General features: G+C 47.3%; 1 pseudogene; it reads left to right on the top strand.

Annotated features, from left to right (window-relative positions):
- The first annotated feature begins 1,268 nt into the window (after nt 1-1,268).
- LOC138847296 (vinculin pseudogene) lies at nt 1,269-5,146 on the top strand (annotated as a pseudogene).
- The last annotated feature ends 673 nt before the right edge of the window (nt 5,147-5,819 follow it).

Here is a 5,819-nt window from a genome sequence, read left to right as displayed (position 1 = left end):
CCAGCTAAAGTATGAGATTGGTGAACTTTTGGGGTGGGAGTTCACGGACTGGCACTTTTTGGTCCATAACTGATATTTCATTGGTGTTAATATCCAGCACACAGGTGTTTTGATGTGTACTCAATTCTTAACACACACACACACTAAAACCTAAAAATCCATGAATTGCTTTTTTAAAAAAAGTTATTTCAATGACATTCGACTTCAAATTTGGAAGAAACACATTCATGTGCCAGTATCTTCAAAGACTGCTCTTACATAAATCCTACCCAGTCACAATTTAACATCATATACATGAAAAACTCACTATTTCAACCTTTCACAGCAGATTAACAAAATCATTAGGAAAACTGGACAACCACAACCAATGACAGTACAGAGCTCACATCGCTCCTGGAGCTGTTAGGTGGAGTGGAAAATCCTGTGTGAGGAACAGAGGTGTAGAGTGTGGAGGTACCTCCTACCAGACTAGAGCCCCTGGACACAGCACAGCCTGTCTGTGATTCCTTCAGTAACTGTGCACGTGTTCAAGGGAGGTATCCCTCATGCCAATATCACATTTCTGTGCTTGTGCAGACACAACACAGGGGCAGGCACTGTTGTGCAGTGAGCTGAGCCCTTGTTGGGAGCCCAAAACTGTGTTGGAGTGATGGCTCAAGAACTAGCCTCTCCACCTCAGGCCCTCCTTCCTGCTTGTGAAAAAGTAAAGGTGGGGCCGGTGCTGGGCCATAGTATGTTACAGACCAAATCTGCAGTACTGGCATCCCACATGTGCAACGGTTCAAGTCCCAGCTGCTCTACTTCCAATCCAGCCAGGGAAGTGGTAGAAGACGGCCCAAGTCCTTGGTTCCTTGTACCCGCATGGGGATCTGGAAGAAGCTCCTGGCTCCTGGCTTCCAAGCCGCTAAGCTCTAGCTGTTCTGACTAATTGGAAGTGATCTCTCTCTCTATCTCTCTCTCTCTCTCTCTCTCTCTCTCTCTCCATCTCTCTCTCCATCTCTCTCTCTCTCTCTCTCTCTCTCTTTCTCTCTCTCTACCTCTCCTTCTCTCTGTGTGTGTAACTTTGACTTTCAAATAAATAAATAAATGTTCAAAATATAAATTAAGGGCCCGAGCCAGGGCTCACTTGGCTAATCCTCCACCTGCAGCACCGGCATCCCATATTAGTGCCGGATTCTACTCCCAGTTGCTCCTCTTCCAGTCCAGCTCTCTGCTGTGGCCCAGGAGGGCAGTGGAGGATGGCCCAAGTGCTTGGGCCCTGCACCCGCATGGGAGTCTCTGGATTCTCCATCAGTAGCTATGCAATGATCTGGGTCCACCAGGCTCCAGGAAAGGGGCTGGAATACATCGGATTCATTAATACTGGTGGTAGCGCATACTACACGAGCTGGGTGAATGGCCGATTCACCATCTCCAGAACCTCGACCACGGTGGATCTGAAAATGACCAGTCTGACAGCCTCAGACACAGCCACCTATTTCTGGGCCAGAGACACAGTGAGGGGCCCTCAGGCTGAGCCCAGACACAAGCCTCCCTGCAGGGACGCGCGGCTCCACCAGGGGGCGCACAAGACTCACTGAGCGCAGATTCTGCTCCTGCACAGGCGCAGAGGGAGATGAAGCCCTGGTTTCCTATAGGGATGGGGTTTCCTCTCCTGTAACAGTTTTGAGGGAAGAATTCTTCTTTTATGATTCTGTCCCTGCTACTGAATTCCTGACACAGAGAAGTTTGATGTGACAGGAGAAGTCCTATATGAACCAATTCAGGTTCAGTGGTCTCCAGGATCAGAGATGTGGGTCTATCAGGGTACAACGTGAGTGTTGTCCACTCTGAGTCAGGACAATACTCTCAGGGCACTGCCGACTTTAGGACAATTTTAGTTTTCCCTTTCGACCAGGTCAGCTGAGGCAGGGTTCTTGGTCTTTATAAATCAGCTATTTAAGTATTTCTAGCCTGTCAAAAGGAGCAAGTGTGCTGAACTGAACCAACCTTTGACTTCACATGTGGGTGATCCACACAAACTTTCGATAGACTTTATGCTCGATTTCTATTTCCCTTTAATCCTGGAACATTCTGTGGTCCCTGTGTGAACGTCACAGCACTCAGGAATGCACTTGCAGCTCAGCTGTATCTCAGGCTGAGCTTCTGCAGGCACCTGGGAAGCCTACAGGGACTTCCTCATCCTCTAGGTCCTGGGACCCTCCTGGGGGGCTCCCTGCCTGATCTCAGGAGGGAAATACACTGGACATCGCAGTCAAGGTCATCACTGAATGGAAAGTGTTGGGTGTGCCCTTCCAGCTGATCTGGTTCTGCTCCAGTGTCATGGGACCCCCTGCACCTGCTGTGGTTCAGGGAGAGCAGAAAGTGGGACACACAGAGGTTGTGCACTCTGGGGCTGCAGTCCACATCACCGGGAGCTGTGTCTGTGTCTCCAACATGATGCCCAGTGTCCTGAGGCTGAATCACAGCTGCAGGAAGAGCCAGTCCCAGTGACCATGTGTCCAGAGTCCCTGCTCTTCACTCCATGTCTATGCTGACTGTCGTCATCAATCCATTTGGAGTCTTAGATCAGTTTTAGATGGGAGACACACAGGCTGCATATCAGAGTCTTGGACAGAGCCCATTTACACATTTCCAACACTTGTAACTGACAATGCACCCTGGAAGACAGTAGATGATGGATGTGTTATGAGGCCCCATCACCAAGGTCGGAATAATTATTCAGTTCCAACCTCCTGGGTTCCAGCTGCCAAGCCTGAGTCAACTGCCTTCATTTATCATCTCCATAAAACATTGGCAAACACAACACCAGTATTCAGAAATCTGAATCTTCATGATTGGCCATCGTTGCCATTTCAATTTCATAAATGTTTCATAAATAAGAATTGAGTATAGCTCTATGAGGTACAATGATATGTGTGGACAAAATGAATGCATATTGAGTGGAATTATGAAGTCAGACTTGCTGACACGTTCATAGCTCAACACATGTTTTTGGTGGAGTTCAGCTGTCTCCTGCTTTTAGGATTTTCCACTCACAATATTCTCTTAAGCTCTGTCACCATGCTGTGCAGTACATCCCTCGTGTGTGGATCCTGTAGGACTGAAACTCTGACCTTGCTCCACCATCACCTCTGTTCCTCCCTCGCTTAGACTTTGGTCTTCACCACTGTACTTCCTGTCTCAGTGCCTTCAGCTTTTTTTCCCACGTAGGTAGCATCACATATTATGTGTCTTCCTGGCCTGGATGGTTAGCAGAGTGTACTTTTACTTACATATTATCCTAGGCACATTATTCTCCAGGAACATCCAAGTTGTCCAAAATTACAGAATTTCTTACTCTACTGCTTCTAAACTTCCTATTAAAATGTAACTTTGTCCATTTCTATCATTTTCCATTCTTGCTTCCATGAGATGTCACTGGATCATATTTGTGAACTCTTTTAAATCAACAAGGAACTGCAGAGGTGTTTGCCACACTGACTGCAGATCCCGTGGACACCTCCCTGGGATTTCATATTCATTGTACCATGCAATGGTGCTTGAACATCATGTAATAATTCTATTTCTAGTTTTGGATGCTTTTCCATATGGTTTTACTAATTAACCTGACACAGACTTGTACCAGGGTTATCATCTCTCTCTACCTATAAAACATGTCAGCTCTGGTATGTCTGGTAATAGCCATTCTAACAGGAGCGATGTGATGTCTCATTGTGCTTCTAACATGGACATACATGATGGTCCCCGATTTGTAGCATTTTATATGCTTGCCTTTATATTTTCTTTTAAAATTTATAGGTGTAACATAAATTTTAAAATATATCATTTTATTGGCCAGCTCCACGGCTCATTAGGCTAATCCTCCACCTGCGGTGCCTGCACCCTGTGTTCTAGTCCCGGCTGGGGCACTAGATTCTGTCCCGGTTGCCCCTATTCCAGGCCAGCTCTCTGCTGTGGCCAGGGAGTGCAGTGGAGGATGGCCCTGTGCCCACATGGGAGACCAGGAGAAGTGCCTGGGTCCTGCCTTTGGATCAGTGTGGTGCGCCAGCTTCAGCGGACATTGGAGGGTGAACCAATGGTAAAGGAAGACATCTCTCTCTGTTTGTTTCTCTCTCTCTCACTGTCTACTCTGCCTGTCAAAAAAATTTATCATTTTATTTAAAAATTTGTCTGTATGTATTTGTCCAAAACCACAAAGAGACTGAGACTGACAGTGATCTTCTAACTCCTGGGTCACTTCCCAGATGGCTACAAAAGCTTCAGCTAGGTCAGATGACAGCCAGGTGCTTGGAATTCTGTCCAGGCTCCCACGTGGGACTACTTGGAACTTCACCTACTGATCGCAAAGGGGCTTAGACAGGACTCTGAAACTGGAACCAAACTAGGACACAGCACTCAGCATCCTGACACGGGAGGCAGGAATCCCTCAGGCTCACTCCAGTGCTGCTCCTGTCTCCACCTTATCATCACTGCATTTAAGGAATTGATTGCTTCCCTTGGGATTCAGTTGCTTGAGATCTTTCAACATTAGGAAATAGGCTCCTAATCATATGTATAATTAATCTTCAAGTTATTTTAAGTATCTATTTCATTTTAGCCGTCACAGAAAGCCGGGGAGGTGATTAAACAGCCAATGATGATGGCTGCCAGGCAGCTCCATGATGAAGCTCGCAAATGGTCCAACAAGGGCAATGACATCATTGCAGCAGCCAAACGCATAGCTCTGCTGATGGCTGAGATGTCTCGGCTTGTGAGAGGAGGCAGTGGTACCAAGCGGGCACTCATTCAGTATGCCAAGGACATCGCCAAGGCCTCGGATGAGGTGACTCGGTTGGCCAAGGAGGTTGCCAAGCGGTGCACAGATAAGCGGATTAGAACCAACCTCTTACAGGTGTGTGAACGAATCCCAACTATAAGCACCCAGCTCAAAATCCTGTCCACAGTGAAGGCTACCATGCTGGGCCGGACTCCCATCAGCGACAAGGAGTCTGAGCAGGCCACAGACATGCTGGTTCACAATGCTCAGAGCCTCATGCAGTCTGTGAAGGAGACTGTGTGAGAAGCAGAAGCTGCTTCAGTCAAAATTCAAACAGATGTTGGATTTACACTGCGCTGGGTTAGAAAGACTCCCTGGTACCAATAGGCACCTAGCTGGACACGGTTGGCACAGAAACCCCTACTAAATAGAAGGAAAATGATCAAGGCCCAGGAGACACCCATAGGTGCTGGGGCTTGAATGCCACAACCTGGCCTGACATCAGAAAGGAATGGAGGCCTCTTCATATTAGAAACCATTTATAGTCTTTTGTCATGGATGCTTTGAGATGTGTCTCCATATAAAGCCTGTATTCTCAAAACACAGTTATATTCATGCACACTCTATCCCAGTAGGCATGGCTTTCTGGCCCATGGACTTCACCTAAGTTCAGAATCCAAGTGAACACTAGCCAGACACCTCTTCTGCCCTTATTCTTTAGGGAACATTTCCCTTTCTGTTTCCATTATACTGGTCCTCATCCTCCCATCAGGCTCCCAAGACCCAGAGCCCAGGCAATTCAGTTAAGAAGGAAATCACTGTGCCTCCACAAATGGTTTTGGGCTTTCCGTGTTGCTGCTGACCCTACAAAAAAATGTGAATGACAGTGTTATAGCAAGAGAGGAAGGGACCAACAGATGGAGGGAGAATTCCTTCCACTGGTTCACTTGGTGAATGGCTGCAAATGCTGGGATGGCTCAGCCTAAAGTCAGGAGCCTGGAACTTCCCTCAGTTTCCCGCAGCGTTGGAAGGGGACAAACACTTGGGTCATGGTAGACAG

The sequence above is a fragment of the Oryctolagus cuniculus genome, chromosome 20, assembly GCF_051225735.1.
Source record: "Oryctolagus cuniculus isolate XC-2025 breed Fujian yellow rabbit chromosome 20, ASM5122573v1, whole genome shotgun sequence".
Classification (NCBI taxonomy): domain Eukaryota; kingdom Metazoa; phylum Chordata; class Mammalia; order Lagomorpha; family Leporidae; genus Oryctolagus; species Oryctolagus cuniculus.
Note: the sequence above shows the minus strand (reverse complement) of the source record. Positions and strands in the feature narration are given on the sequence as shown.